This window comes from Dipodomys spectabilis, unplaced genomic scaffold (genome assembly GCF_019054845.1).
Source record: "Dipodomys spectabilis isolate Male_0828 unplaced genomic scaffold, ASM1905484v1 ptg000290l, whole genome shotgun sequence".
NCBI classification, from domain to species: Eukaryota; Metazoa; Chordata; class Mammalia; order Rodentia; family Heteromyidae; genus Dipodomys; species Dipodomys spectabilis.
Genome location: NW_024870967.1, coordinates 250,291 through 265,580, shown reverse-complemented (window position 1 = coordinate 265,580; position 15,290 = coordinate 250,291).

Genomic DNA, 15,290 nt, shown 5'->3' with positions numbered 1-15,290 from the left:
TGAGTGATTTGGAAATGGAAAAAGGCCTTTATAGTCAAGTAGATCCACTGAAATGGAAAAAAATAACCCTGTCCTATAACTAAAGGACTCAATATTGTACTTTATTTTACTTTTTATCAGTTGTGGAGCTTTAGTCATGGCCTGGGCAACGTCCCAGAACTTTTTTGCTCAAGACTAGCACTCTACTTCTTTAAGCAACAGCTATACATCTGGTTTAGGGGGTGGTTAATTAGAGTAAGAATATCACAGACTTTCTTGCTCAGGCTGGCTTTGAACTATGATCCTCAGATCTCAGACTCCTAGAAGCTAGGATAACAATTATGAGTCACCAGTGCCCAGCTAGGACTTAATATTTCTAAAAGAGGGCTGGGAAGTTGGCTCAGTGGTAGAGCGCTTGCCTTGCATGCCTGTGGCCCTGGGTTCGATTCCTCAGCACCACATAAGCAAAAAGAAAAAAGCCGGAAGTGGCGCTATGGCTCAAGTGGTAGCGCACTAGCCTTGAGCTGAAGAGCTGAGGGACAGCGCCCAGGCCCAGAGTTCGGGCCCCAAGACTGGACCCAAAAAAAAAAAATTCTTAAAGAGCAGTACTTTTCAAATTGCCTTTGCATTCAAAATGCCCCCTTACAAGATTGTGACCTAGGTTTAAATTAATTGCAAAATTCATTCTAAAATGTGTACGGGACTATAAGAAATCCTAAACAAACTAATTGGATACTGCAAAAACAAGAGGAAGTTAAGTAGGGGAGGATGACTCACATCTGTGATCTTTGCTACTCAGAAAGAAGAGATCTGAGGATGGTAATTCAAAACCAACCTGAGGAAGAAAAACCTTTCCAAAAATTATTTCCAAAAAAAAAAAACAACAACAAATATCCAAAATTGGAGCTATGGACATGAGAAAAAACTGTTCAAGGACAGTATTGACATGTACTTTTCTTTTTTCCTGTATATGTTTTTCCTTAGTTTAAAATTGCCATTGTCAAATTTTTTTTTTTTTAAAGTTGTACTTTTTTATTTTTTTTGATTTTTTTTTAATTTTTTTTTAAATTTTTATTTTTTTTGTCGGTCGTGGGGCTTGAACTCTGGGCCTGGGCGCTTGTCCCTCAGCTCTTCAGCTCAAGGCGAGCGCTCTACCACTTGAGCTACAGCGCCACTTCCGCCATTGTCAAAATTTTGTTTCTCTGATATATTTATCTTTCATGCCACTAATGGAATTTGAACTCAGGACCTTGCTCTCTTGCTTATTTTTTTGTTCAACGCTTGTACATAGAACTTTAGCTACACCTCTAGTTCCTGACTTTTACTGATTCATTGAATAAGGGTCTTTAAGATTTGTCTGCAGGAGCTGCTTTGAACCTCCATCTTTAGAATATGCCACTTTAGAAGCTAGAGTTAGTGAGATGGTCCGTGACACCTGGCAAGTCATTTTCCATTTATGCAAGTCTTCTTTCTCCTAATTATGATGTATTTTATGTCAGTGTTCATATTTCTTATGTACTTTTTTCAAAATTTTTATTGTGATTGATTGCATAATTTCACAAATTTCAAAGTATTTGGGGATAGTGATGCTTAGTTAAAGTTACAAACACATTCTAACACTCATGGGGCAAATTGCCTATCATGGTCCATAAAGTTTATGAGTTCTATGGGCTTTGACTATACAGTTATTTCTTCCATATCGAGTGATATTTACATTCCTTTCTTTTTGCAGAGTGTCAGCTGTTCTCTCTTTCCCACTCATTTCCTCCCTCCCAACGCTGCCTTTAAGTTGCTTGGTTTGTTTTGATCAATGTCCAATGCAGCTGATGGGTCTCACTGTTGTATGTTTTCCCGTTTCCCTCTAGTTCTGTGTCCTCCTCCTAGTTTCCCTCTGATGTGCACATATATAACATATGTGGTCAGCGGCATGGGGTCATCTAGTAATGATTGGACTAGATGAGTGGGAGTCTTTTGTTTCTCGTCTTGTTTACTTTGTTGTATTACCTTATGTTCTGGATTTAACATCCACTTATCAGGGAGACCATGTGCCATTTGTCTCTTTCTTCTTGGTTTACCTCACTCAACATGATTTCTTCTAGTTCTATCCATTTCCCTGTGAATGCCATTATTTTGTTCTTTCTAATGGCAGCATAATTTTCCATTGTATATAAATACAATTTTTTGATCCATTCATCTGTAGTGAGAGCATCTGGGTTGTTTCCATATCCTGGCTATTTTGAACAGTGCTGCAATAAACATGGAGGTGCACGTGTCCTTGTATCATGGTTCCTGTTGTTCAGGATAGATGCCTAGGAGTAGTATGGCTGGCTCATAGGAGAGGTCAATATTTAGCTTTCTGAGACCCTCCAAACTGCCTTCCAAAGTGGTTTCTATAAGTGTACATTCCCACCAGCAGTGCAATAGGGTTCCTCCTTCTCTGCATCCCCTCCAGCATTTGTCGTTGGCTGACTTTAGGATGTGGGCCATTCTGACTGGGGTAAGGTGGTATCTCAAGGTTGTCTTTATTTGCATATCCTTTATAACCAGGAATGGTGAACATTTCCTCATGTGTTTCTTTGCCATTTTTATCTCTACTTCTGAGAAGTCTCTCTTTAGTTCCCTTGTACATTTAGTAATTTATTTGTTGGGTTTGGGAGGGATTAGTTTCTTGAGTTCCCTGTACATACTGGATATTATCTCCTTGTCTGTTATATTGCTGCTAAATATTTTTTCCCGTTAGTTTGTTTTCTTTCTAGTTTGGTTGCTATAGCTTTAGCTGTGCAGAAGCTTTTTTATTTTAAGGTAGTCCCATTTGTTGAGTCTTTCCCAATTTGTTGTGACCCTGGAACTCTGTTCAGGAAGTTCCTGCCTGTGCCTATAAGTTCAAGTGTCTCTCCTACTCTGTCCTGCAGTAGTTTCAGGGATTCAGGTTTTATGTTAACCCATTTTGAGTTGATGTTAGTGCATGGTGACAGGCTGGAGTCCACTTTTAGTTTTCTGCATGTGGCCGCCCAGTTTTCCCAGCACCAGCACCAGTAGTTGTAGAGGCTGTGCTTCTTCCACTGTATGTCTTTGGCTCCTTTGTCAAATATCAGCTGACTATAGGCATGTAGTTTTATTTCTGGATCTTCTATTCTATTCCCTTGGTCTTCGGGGGTCTGGTTTTTTTTTGGGGGGGGTCTGGTCGTGGTGCCTGAACTCTGGGCCTGGATGCTGTCCCTCAGCTCTCCAGCTCAAGGATAGCGCTCTACCACTTGAGCCATAGCACCACTTCTGGCTTTTTTCTTTTTGCTTATGTGGTGCTGAGGAATCGAACCGAGGGACTCAGGCATTCAAGGCAAGTGCTCTACCACTGAGCCACCTTCCCAGCCCCTCAGGGGTCTGTTTTTGTGAAAGTACCATGCTGTCTTTGTCATTATGGCTCTATAGTACAGTTTGAAGTCTGGCATTGAGATCCCTCGCATGTTGTCTTTTTTGCCTAGAATTATTTTGGCTATTCTAGTTCTTTTGATGTTCCATATGAATTTTTGGACTGTTTTCTGTATTTCAGCAATGTACATCATTGGGATTTTAATAGGAATTGCATTAAATTTGTATATTAATTTTGGCATTTTCACAACATTAAGTCTGCCTGTCCAAGAACATGGAAGGTCTTTCCACTTTCTGGTGTCCTCTATAATTTCTTTCTTTAAGTTTTTACAGTTTTCATTAAATAGTTCTTTTGCATGTTTGGTTAGACTAATTCCTAAATATTTTATTTGGGGGGGGAGTATTGTGAATGAGGCCGTTTCCTTGATTTCCCTTCCTGCTTCTACATTGTTTGTGTACAGAAAGGCAACTGATTTTTGTGGGTTGATTTTGTATCCTGCTACTTTGCTGAATTTGTTTATAAGTTGTAAGACCTTGAGTGTGAAGTTTTTGGGATCATTGAGGTATAATATCCTGTCATCTGCCCAAAGAGATAATTTAACTTCTTCCTTCCCTATGCGGATCCCTTTAATGTCTTTTTCTTGACTTATTGCTCTGGTTAAGGTTTCCAGAAGTATATTGAAGAAGAGTGGAGAAAGTGGGAATCCTTGCCTTGTTCCTGATTTTAGGAAAATTGGTTGTTTTTCCCATTAAGTATAATATTGGCTGTTGGTCTGTCGTATATGGCTTTTATTGTTTTAAGGAATGTTCCTTCTATTCCTATTTTTCCCAGAGCTTTTAACATGAATATTGTCTCTTATCAGAAGCTTTTTTTCTGCATCAATGGAGATAATCATGTGGCTCTTGACCTTGGGTCTGTTGGTATAATGGATTACATTTATTAAATTATGTAGGTTAAACCATCCATGCATCTCTGAGATGAAGCCTACTTGGCCATGATGTATGTTTTTTTATATGTTTCTGGATTCTGTTGGATAGAATTTTGTTAATGATCTTTGTGTCTGTGTTCATCAAGAAGATTGGTCTGTAGTTTTTTGTTGTTGCTGTTGTTGTTGGGTCTTTGCTTGGGTTAGGGATGAGTGTGATATTGGCATCGTAGAATGAGTTTTGGATAGCTCCCTCTTTTTCTATTTCATGGAAGAGGCTGAGGAGTATGGGTTTTAGTTCCTCTTTAAAAGTCTTACAGAATTCCGTAGTGAATGCATCTTGTCCTGGGCTTTTCCTTGTTGGAAAACTTCTGATTGCTTCCTTTATCTCATTGTAAGATATTGGCTTTTTTAATTGATTGGTTCTTTGCTCAGTTTGGGTAACTTGTATTTCTCTAAAAATGCATCCATTTCTTTTTTTTTAAATTTTTTATTGTGAAAATACTGTACAGAGGGGTTACAATTACATGGGCAAGATAATGAGTACATTTCTTTTTTTTTTTTTTTTTTTTAATTTTATTTTATTTTATTTGAGAACATACTGTACAGAGGGGTTACAATTACATGGGCAGGATAATGCATACATTTCTTACCAAGCATTGCATCCTCCTCCTTTGTTTACCCTTCACCTCCCTTCCCAGCCTCCCCCCTCCCTCCCACCCAATCATACCCCCCCTCCCCCCCCCCACCGACATTGTAAAGCTGGTTTTGACATGACATTTTGTACTTCTCATTGTTGCAACAGGTCCACCTGAATCCTTAAACGACTTGTTTGTCCCCGTCTCCTCCACATGTTATACTGACATCAAATATAGTGAAAGCAGGGGTTACACTGTGGGGGAGGGACACACAAAGCAACAAAGAAATAATCTTATAAATGCATTAGAAACACATGCATGAAAGAAACAAAAACATTAAAATACATATTTGAGGTTTTGTTTTCCTAACATCACATTATCTGACTTTTTCCGCTTGACTCATACCTATACTAGATATTGCAAATAAGGGAAACCATGGGACCTATGTTTCTTTAGGCCTGGCTTACTTCACTTAATATAATTTTTTCCAAGCCTTTCCATTTCCTAACAAATGGGGCAATGTCATTCTTTCTGATGGAGGCATAGAATTCCATTGTGTATATATACCACATCTTCTTGATCCATTCATCTACTGAGGGGCATCTGGGTTGGTTCCATGTCTTAGCTATGGTAAATAATGCTGCAATAAACATAGTTGTGCTGGTAGCTTTAGTGTGGCCTTGTTTGTGATCATTTGGGTAAATGCCCAAAAGTGGGATTGCTGGGTCGTTGGGGAGCTCTATGTGGAGTCTTTTGAGGAACCTCCATACTGCTTTCCAAAGTGGTTGAACAAGTTTACATTCCCACCAACAATGAAGTAAGGTTCCTTTCTGTCCACATCCCCTCCAGCATCTGTTGTTGTTAGAGTTCTTGATTTTTGCTGTTCTAACTGGAGTGAGGTGATATCTCAATGTTGTTTTGATTTGCATTTCTTTTATGGCTAGGGATGTTGAACATTTCTTCATGTGTCTATTGGCCATCCTTCTTTCTTCTTCAGAGTAGCTTCTCTTTAAGTCTTTCGCCCACTTACTTATTGGGCAGTTGTTTCTTTGAGGATTTGTTGTTGGGTGGTTTAATTTTTTGAGTTCCAAGTATATTTTAGATATGAGACCCTTGTCCGTTGTATGGCTAGTAAAGATCTTCTCCCAGTCCGTGGGCTTTCTATTGATCTTGCTAGCTATGTCATTTGCCCTGCAGAAGCTCTGCAACCTTATACAATCCCATTTGTCCAGCCTTTCTTTGATTTGTTGTGTTTCCGGGTCTCTATTCAGAAAATTTCGGCCTGAGCCAAGGAGACCCAGGGTTTCTCCTATTCCATCCTGTAATGTTTTCAGAGTGTCTGCTTTGAGTTCAAGGTCTTTGATCCATTTGGAGTTGATTCTGGTGCAGGGTGATATATAAGGATCTAGCTTTAGTTTTCTACATGTAGTTAACCAGTTTTGCCAGCACCATTTACTGAAGAGGCTGTCTGTCTTCCATTCTATTGTTTTAGCTCCCTTATCGAAGATTAGATGGCTATAGGTCTGTAGGTTCATTTCTGGGTTTTCAATTCTATTCCATTGGTCCTGAGGTCTGTTCTTATGCCAATACCAAGCTGTTTTGATTACTATGGCTTTATAGTAGAGTTTGAAATTTGGTATTGATATTCCTCCAGCAGTATTCTTTCCGTTGAGGAGCGTTTTTGCTATTCGGGGTCTTTTATTGTTCCATATCAATTTTTGGATTGCCTCTTCTATTTCCTTGAAGAATGAGGGTGGAATTTTGATAGGTATTGCGTTGAATTTGTAGATAGCCTTGGGCAATATTGCCATTTTCACGATGTTAATCTTTCCAATCCAGGAGCATGGGAGGTTTTGCCATTTTTTAAGTTCTGTGTTGATTTCCTTTTTCAAGATTTTAAAGTTTTCATCATAGAGGTCCTTCACTTCTTTAGTTAAGTTAATTCCTAGGTATTTTATTTTTTGTGAGGCTATTACAAATGGAGTTGCTTTCCTAATTTCAGCCACACTTTTCTCATTGTTGGCATACAGAAAAGCCATTGATTTTTGGGGGTTAATTTTATAACCTGCTACTTTGCCAAAGTTTTGAATCAGCTTGAGTAATTTGGGAGTGGAGTCTATGGGATTCTTTAAATACAAGATCATGTCATCTGCAAAGAGGGAGAGTTTTATTTCTTCTTTCCCTATTTGGATCCCCTTTATGTCTGCATCTTGTCTTATTGCTGTAGCTAGGCATTCTAATACTAGATTGAAGAGAAGTGGAGAGAGTGGGCATCCTTGTCTTGTTCCTGAGTTAAGAGGAAATGGCTTTAGTTTTTCACCATTGAGTATAATGCTGGCTGTAGGTTTGTCATATACAGCCTTTATTGTATTGAGGAATGTTCCATGGATTCCTAATTTTTCCAAAACCTTCATCATAAAGGGGTGTTGGATCTTGTCAAATGCTTTTTCTGCGTCTATTGAGATAACCATGTGGTTCTTATTCTTGCTCCTGTTGATGTGATGAATAATATTAATTGATTTGCGTATATTGAACCAGCTTTGCATCCCTGAAATGAATCCTGTTTGATCGTGGTGTATGATTTTTTGGATGAATTGTTGAAGTCGATTGGCCAAAATTTTGTTGAGAAGTTTCGCATCAATGTTCATCAAAGAAATGGGTCTATAGTTCTCTTTCTTTGATGAGTCCCTACCTGGTTTTGGGATGAGGGTTATGATGGCTTCATAGAATGTGTTCGGTAGTGAGCTTTCTCTTTCAATTTCATTGAAGAGTTGGAGGAGAATTGGTGTGAGCTCTGCTTTGAAGGCCTTGTAAAATTCCGCTGTAAAACCATCTGGTCCTGGACTTTTCTTAGCTGGGAGGTCTCTTATTGCTGTTTCTATTTCAATGCTTGATATGGGCCTGTTAAGATAGTTTACCTCATCTTGGTTTAGTTTTGGCATGTCAATATTTGCTAGGAAGAGGTCCATTTCTGTCAAGTTCTCAAACTTATTAGCATAAAGTTTTGAGAAGTATTCCCTTATAATGTTCTGAATCTTGCTTGTTTCCGTGGTGATGTTTCCATTCTCATCTCTGAGTTTATTAATTTGGGTGTGTTCTCTTCTTTTTCTGATAAGATTTGCTAAGGGTCTGTCAATTTTGTTAAGTTTTTCGAAGAACCAACTCTTTGTTTTGTTGATTCTTTCTATAGTTTTTTTGGATTCTAATTCATTTAATTCTGATTTAATTTTGATTATTTCTTTCCATCTACTGGATTGGGGTTTATCTTGCTGCTCTTTTTCAAGGAGGTTTAGATGTGTCATTAAATTGTTAGTTTCAGATCTCTCCAATTTGTTGATGTAGGAGCTCAGAGCTATAAACTTGCCTCTGAGTACTGCCTTTGCTGTGTCCCAGAGGAGCTGGTATTTTGTGTGTTCATTTTTGTTGAATAGCATGAACATTTGAATTTCCTTTCTAATCTCTTCCATGACCCACTCATGATTCAGCAGTGTGTTGTTCAGCCTCCATGTGATACCGGACTTTCTTTGGTGGCTTTTGGTGTTGAGTTCTAACTTTATTCCCTTGTGGTCAGAGAGAATGCAAGGTATAACTTCAATGTTTCTGAATTTAGACAAGTTTGCTTTGTGGCCTAAAATGTGGTCTATTTTAGAAAACGTTCCATGTGCTGCTGAGAAAAACGTGTATTCTGATGCTGCTGGGTGAAATGTTCGGTAAATGTCTGTTAAGTCTAGTTGATCTATGCAGCTGTTTAGATCTGCGGTTTCTCTGTTGAGTTTTTGCCGAGTTGATCTATCTAGTGGGGAGAGTGGTGTGTTAAAATCCCCAACGATTAATGTCTTTGGATCTATATGGGATTTGAGGGAAAGTAGTGTTTCTTTGATAAATTTGGGTGCTCCATTGTTTGGCGAATAGATATTTAGAATTGTAATATCCTCCTGAAGGAGAGATCCTTTAATTAGTATGTAGCGACCTTCTTTATCTCTTTTCATGAATTTTAATTTGAAGTCTATTTTATCTGATATTAGGATTGCAACTCCCGCCTGTTTATGCGGTCCGTTTGCTTGGTAGATTTTGTTCCAGCCTTTAACATTGAAAATGTGTTTGTTTTTATGGGCAAGATGTGACTCCTGCAGGCAGCAGATAGAAGGGTCTTGTTTTTTAATCCAACTAGACAGTCTATGTCGCTTAATTGGAGAGTTCAGTCCGTTAACATTAAGAGATAGGACTGAGAGGTATTTGGGAGTTCCTGCCATGTTATCTACCTTCTTGGGGGCTGCGAAAACTGGGTTCTTCCTATGGTTCTTGGATTCTCAGTTTGGGTGCAGTTTCTTGGCCTTTATTGCGGTCTTGTTGGTTTTCTATGTGTAGGACATCTTTAAGAATCTTTTGTAGGGCTGGTTTGGTGGAGATGTATTGTTTCAATTTTTCTTTGCTATGTAAGGTTTTTATTTGGCCTTCAGTTATGAAGGAGAGTTTAGCTGGGTACAGTATTCTTGGTTGATAGTTGTTTGTTTTTAGGGCATGGCATACATCATTCCAGGCTCTTCTTGCTTTGATTGTCTCTGCTGAGAAATCTGAGGTGATTCTAATTGGTTTCCCTTTATAAGTGATTACCCTTTTCTCCCTGACAGCTTTAAGGATCTTTTCCTTGTTCTGAGTTGATCCTGTGTGGATTATAATGTGACGGTGGGATGTCCTATTCTGGTCTGGTCTATTTGGGGTTCTAAAGGCTTCTTGTATCTGGACAGGCCTATCTTTTTGCATGTTTGGGAAGTTCTCTGCTAGGATCCTGTTAAACAGATTTCCTAGACCATTAACTTCTGTTTCTAGGTGTTCCTCTACACCCATTATCCTTAGATTAGGCCTTCTGATGGTGTCTTCCAGGTGTTGGATAGATCTATCATATTTCTTGGACTTGTCTTGGATGGTTGTATGTTCTTTCTCTATAATATCTAGGCTGTCTTCAATCCCTGAGATTCGATCTTCTGCATGGTCTAACCTGCTGTCAAGACTCTCTACTTTGTTTTTTATCTCTTTTCCTTCTAGTTGGTCAGCTTTGATGGCTTCAAGTTCTTTGTTGAAGCTCTGTTTTAGGTCTTGTATGAATTTCTTTACTTCCTTAATTTGGTGTTCAGTGTTTGTCCTCAAATCACTTAGTTGATTGGTTATGGTTTCTTTGGGCTCCCATTCCTTCTGTTGGGTTCCATTCAGCATTCCCTTTGTGGTCTCCCTGACTTCCTTCAGCTCTTTGTTAATGGATTCCATGAATGCCTTTAGTGATCTTTGTGTGTTCTCTACCTGGTCTCTCAATTCCTGTATTACTCTTTGATTAGCTTCCTCCCGTTCGTGGGATTCCTGCAGATCTCTTTGAGTGTTCTCAGCCTGCTCACGCCATTCCTCCCTTTCTCTTTGAGTATTCTCAAGTTGTTCACGCAAATCCTGTATCAGTTTTTGAGTAGCTTCCTCATGCTTATGATATTCCTGTATAAACTTCTGGGATGCCTCCTCTCTCTCCCTATCACGCTCATACAGAGTCCTTTGTACGTTGTCAAACTTTTCATTTATCATGTTTGCCAGCAGTGTTTGTAGAGCTGTTTGGGAACTCTCCTCTGGATTATTCATTATCTGTTCTAACCCCTGATTATCAGGATTGGGAATTGAGATACCCGAATTTGCCATTTTTCTTGTGTTTTTCCGGCTTACTCTGCCCATTTGAGATGAAGATAGCACCAGTTTTGTGCTAGAACACTATCTTAAGGCAACCATCAACCAAAGTTTGCATTTCTACAGTCAATAGTCTACAGATACAATCTAGTTCAACAGATACATCTATTCGACATCAAACAACTATATGTTAAAGAACTTCGAACCGCAGAGAAGAATTTGGAAAGCCAGAAATTATTAGGGTTAGGAAGAGATGTGGGTAAAAAATAGGAATAGATTGGTGTGGGGAGGCACAGGGAGAGTTAACTATGTCCTAATCACAATGCAGGAAATAGGTTGGGTAGGATGTAAGTAGAGAGAGAGAGAAGAAGAAGAAAGGGAAAGGGGAATGAAAAGAGACCAGAAAAAAAATAGAAACGTAAAAATTAATGTTATTTTAGAGATTAAAAGACCATCTATTTATAGAGGAATATGAATATGTTGAGAGAAAGGGAGGGACATAGAGGAGATGAGAAAAACTTTAAAAAAATGCTTAAAATATTGTATAGGTATAAAGTACTGCTATTAGTGAATTTAAGTCTCAGAGGTTTTGAATTGAGTAATAAGTTTGTGGATTAAGTGTGTACACAATGGGGGATAGGGTCTACTGGTTAACTACGGGTTTATCTGAGGATGTGCAGGACAAGAGTTAAGTCACATAAAGATGAACAAAGAGGAAAAGATGGAAAGGATAGGAAAGTGAGAAGAAAAGATCAGAAGTTCAGTAGAGCTAGAAAAAAAAACAAAAAGATAATTAAGAATGAAAGAAAAAGAGAAAGAAGACAAGAAAAGAAAAGAAAACACACATTCACGTATTCCTAAAATAAAAATTATAAGAGGAGAAAAAAAAAAGTTAATGGAAAACAATTATTTTTTCAGAAGAGGCAAAGATTAAAGATTAATAAAAGTTTTAGAAAAGCAAAAAAAAATTTATATATATATATAAGGTAACAAAAAATGAAAAAAAACAAAACAAGAAAAAGAAAAAAAGAAAAAAGAAGAAAAAAAAAGTTCTTTGATTTTTTTTTTTTTTTTGGGAGGGGTGGGAAGTGTCCTGTATCTCCCTTTTGTCTGTAACCAGAGTCTGGTTGGAGTCTCTGGTCAGCTTGAGGTCCTGTGGCTTGATTGGTTTCTTAAGTCAGTTTGTTGGAACAGGCAGGAAAATGCTCTGCTTTACCCAAGATTTTGAGATCCCCCTCCCAGGTTAGTTTACTGGGAGGGTGATCTGCTTTGAGAATCACAAAAGAGGGGGATGCAGTGATGAGGCTAGGTTCTGGGTAGAGTTGAGGCCTTTCAACGAACAGTAGCTTTTCCCTGGGGCTATTTTGTGAAAAAAAACTCACAGCACCCAACCTGGAGCCATTCTCAGGGTTTCTGTTTTTCAATTGATTGTGGTGGCTGCTAGAGGGAGGGGCAGCCTCTGGCTCTGGCCACCCAGCGAGGAGAGCCACTCCAGTGGCTGGTGCCTGAGCTGGGCGACGACCCCTCCCTGGATGGAACTGAGTCTGTGAGGTCACCTCGCCGCCAAGTTCCTGTGACCTGCCAAATGACTAGCTCTATTCCAAGGCCTGAGCTGGAGCTAGCCGCTCCTCCGAGCTTTGTCGGTATCCAAGATGGAGATCACCGGTGCTGGGGGGGGAGGGGTGGCCTTCCCTCCTCTGCTCCCAGAGGAGTGAGGAAGTGGGGCTTCTACTCACGCGGAGTCTTGGATCTCGGGTCGTCTCTGGTCTGCAAAGTGCAGGATGAAGTTGTCCGCTCCTTGTCGGTTCTTGCTGGTGTTGAGTAGAATCCGCTCGTCCGCTGCGTCTGGCTCCTTTGTCCCGGACTGCGTCTCAGGTATGCCTCCGCGGCGGTGGTCGCCGCTGCGACCCTGCCACCGCAGCGGCAGCTGCTCAGATGTGTCTGCTTGGCTTCCCCTCTCTTGACTAACTCTCTGTCCTGTGATGGCACACTTGGTGTGATTCTCTGGCTTGGGACTGTTCACTGGAACTCTGAAACTGTTTTCTATGCAAGAGCTTGTTCAGATTCCAGCTTCTCCTCCGCCATCTTCCCGGAACTCCATGAGTACATTTCTTATCAAGCATTGTAGCCTCCTCCTTTGTTTCCCCTTCCCATCCCTTCCCATCCTCCCCCCACCCCCCGACCCCTCGCTTAAATCATCTTATCTGGTCATATGTACATAGCTTTTGACCTTTTCTGCTTGTCCCAGACATATACTAGTTATTGCAAATAAGGGAAAATATAGGACCTATGTTTCTTTGGCCTGGCTTAATTCAATTAATATAAGTTTTTCCAAGTCTTTGCATTTCCTAACAAATGGGGTGATGTCATTCTTTCTGATGGAGACATAGAATTCCATCTATATCTATAGCTATCTATCTATCTATCTATATCACATAAAAATGCATCCATTGCTGATAGGTTTTCTTTCTTTAGAGAGTATGGATTCTGGATATAGTTCTTTAGAATTGCTTGGATGTCTTGGGTATTTGTTGTGATTTTTCCCGTGGCATCCCTGATCTTGTTAATTTGGGTTTCCTCTCTTAATTAATCTTGCCAAAGGTCCATCAATTTTATGTATTTTTTTCAAAAAAAACAGCTTTTTGTTTTATTAATTTTATTTATAATTTTCTTAATCTCTATCTCGTTAATTTCAGCTCTTAATTTGGTAATCTGGTTCCATCTAGTAACTTTAGGTTCCACTTTTTTCATATTTTTCTAGTAGTTTACAACATGGGATTATTTACTTAGTCCATCTCTATTTTCTTGATGTGGACACTGAGGGGAATAAATTTGCTCCCTCAGGAATGCTTTTGCTGTGTCCCACAGGTTTCTTGATGTGTATTCATTTTCATTGAATTGTGGGATCCTATGTATCTTGTTAAATATTTTCTCCCCAAACTAGGTTTTTGATGTTCTTTAGGGTGAAATTTTCTTAGATGTTTGCATGAAGCACAATGGATGTGTATTGATACTTGAATTCACTGTTGGAAGAGAGTCCCATGTACCACTACATTTACTCTGGCATTTGTCCCAATTGACAGATTATGAGCTTGAGGATCAAGGAGGAACACCTTTCTAGGATGTCTGGTCTGCTATGTCCTAGAGCTAGTGTAGGGACCCTATCACCATATAGAGACATGGCCTGGACTTTTGCCACTGCCTATGCATTTAATAGTTGCCTCTATATTCAGTAGATTCTCTTGTACAGCTACAGGTGTTTCAACCCACTCAGGACCCATGTGCCTGGGTCATCAGATTATAGGAAGAAAAAAATCCACAGTATATAGGATTCAAGAATTGTACAACATAAATATTGACATTTTAATAGAGTTAGAAGAGTAAATAAAATAAACATTTTACATCAATCATGACAAAAAGTAAAATAGATATTTTCCCAGGGAGGGAAGAAGGAACCTATAACACTAGATCTTCCTATAAGTTGCCTATAAGCAGAAATGCTAGGTCAGGTAGTCTTCCTGAGTTGAGGGAGGGACATATTCTAATTTCTCCATTGGAGATTGGTTTTCCTGCAGCAGATATTCTGTGAGGACAGACTCCCTTTCCTCAACTGAATTAAGCTTTCAGACATCACTTATTGGTGCTTCTGAACACAGACTGGGGAAATTTTCCTCAAACCCCACAAGTGCTGGTTTATCTTGCATGCCAAGACATGTCCTGATTTGACTCACCTGGAGCTGATCTAGGCAGACTGTGAAAGTCAAGTGAATAAATTCTGGATCTTCTTCCACTGGAGTATCTGCAGGTTCATCTGCGTCATGTGTAGGGTTCAGAACAAGTGAGACATCCACAGGACTCGAAATCTGCTTGGTCTTTTCTGCAAATAGCCTTATCTGCTCTACATTCACATTCTTTCTGGAGTCCAGTGATGACTCCAGATCTCTATCATCACCATTGGTGACGTCACTGAGGGTTCTTTATTTCGAATTCAGGGAAAGCTGCTCTATGGTGATCGAAACCTGAGAATGGAAATAGGTAAAGGATCCTTGTCTATAAGTTCAGGTGTAATTAAACTGCCATGAGGTTTTAATGAAGAAAGCTATTGAACTTGAATTTGGACTGAACAGTGGTGAGAAGGTAGGGTGTTTCTAATCAGAGCCGATGCCTGAATATTTTCAAAAAAGAACAGGCATTACCTGGCAGAGAATATCCATAAAAAGGACATTTGTCTAGCTGGGTTGTACTAAGGGCTCCTGGCCAAACACCATCCTGAAAAGCCCATCCCTAGGGGCCTAGTTTCGATCACTACTCACAAAGTCTTGGCACCCTAGGAACACCCTAGCCCTTTCTCTGATTACATTATTTCACAGGCCTCCAGGATTCCTACTGAAAACTTATTTACAAATGGTAAATGTGATTTCCTGGAGCCTCAGCTAGGTGAGAGCTACTGGCTCATGCCTGTAATCCTGGTTTGTCAGTAAACAGATTTCTAAAGCTCCAGTAGCTTCTGAGGGAAATGAAATGTCCTGGCTGGCCAGTCCTAAGAAATTAGCCATGGTGTGTTCTTCTTTGTCTTATGCCAAGCTCTTGTGAGAAGACCCCAGTGAAACAAACAGTCTCAGATTGGAGCCAGTACTCCCAAGACTCATCCATGAGGGCTGGCTGAGCAGCCCTGGATTGAAAGAGGAGCACTCACTTTTTAAACATAATAGTC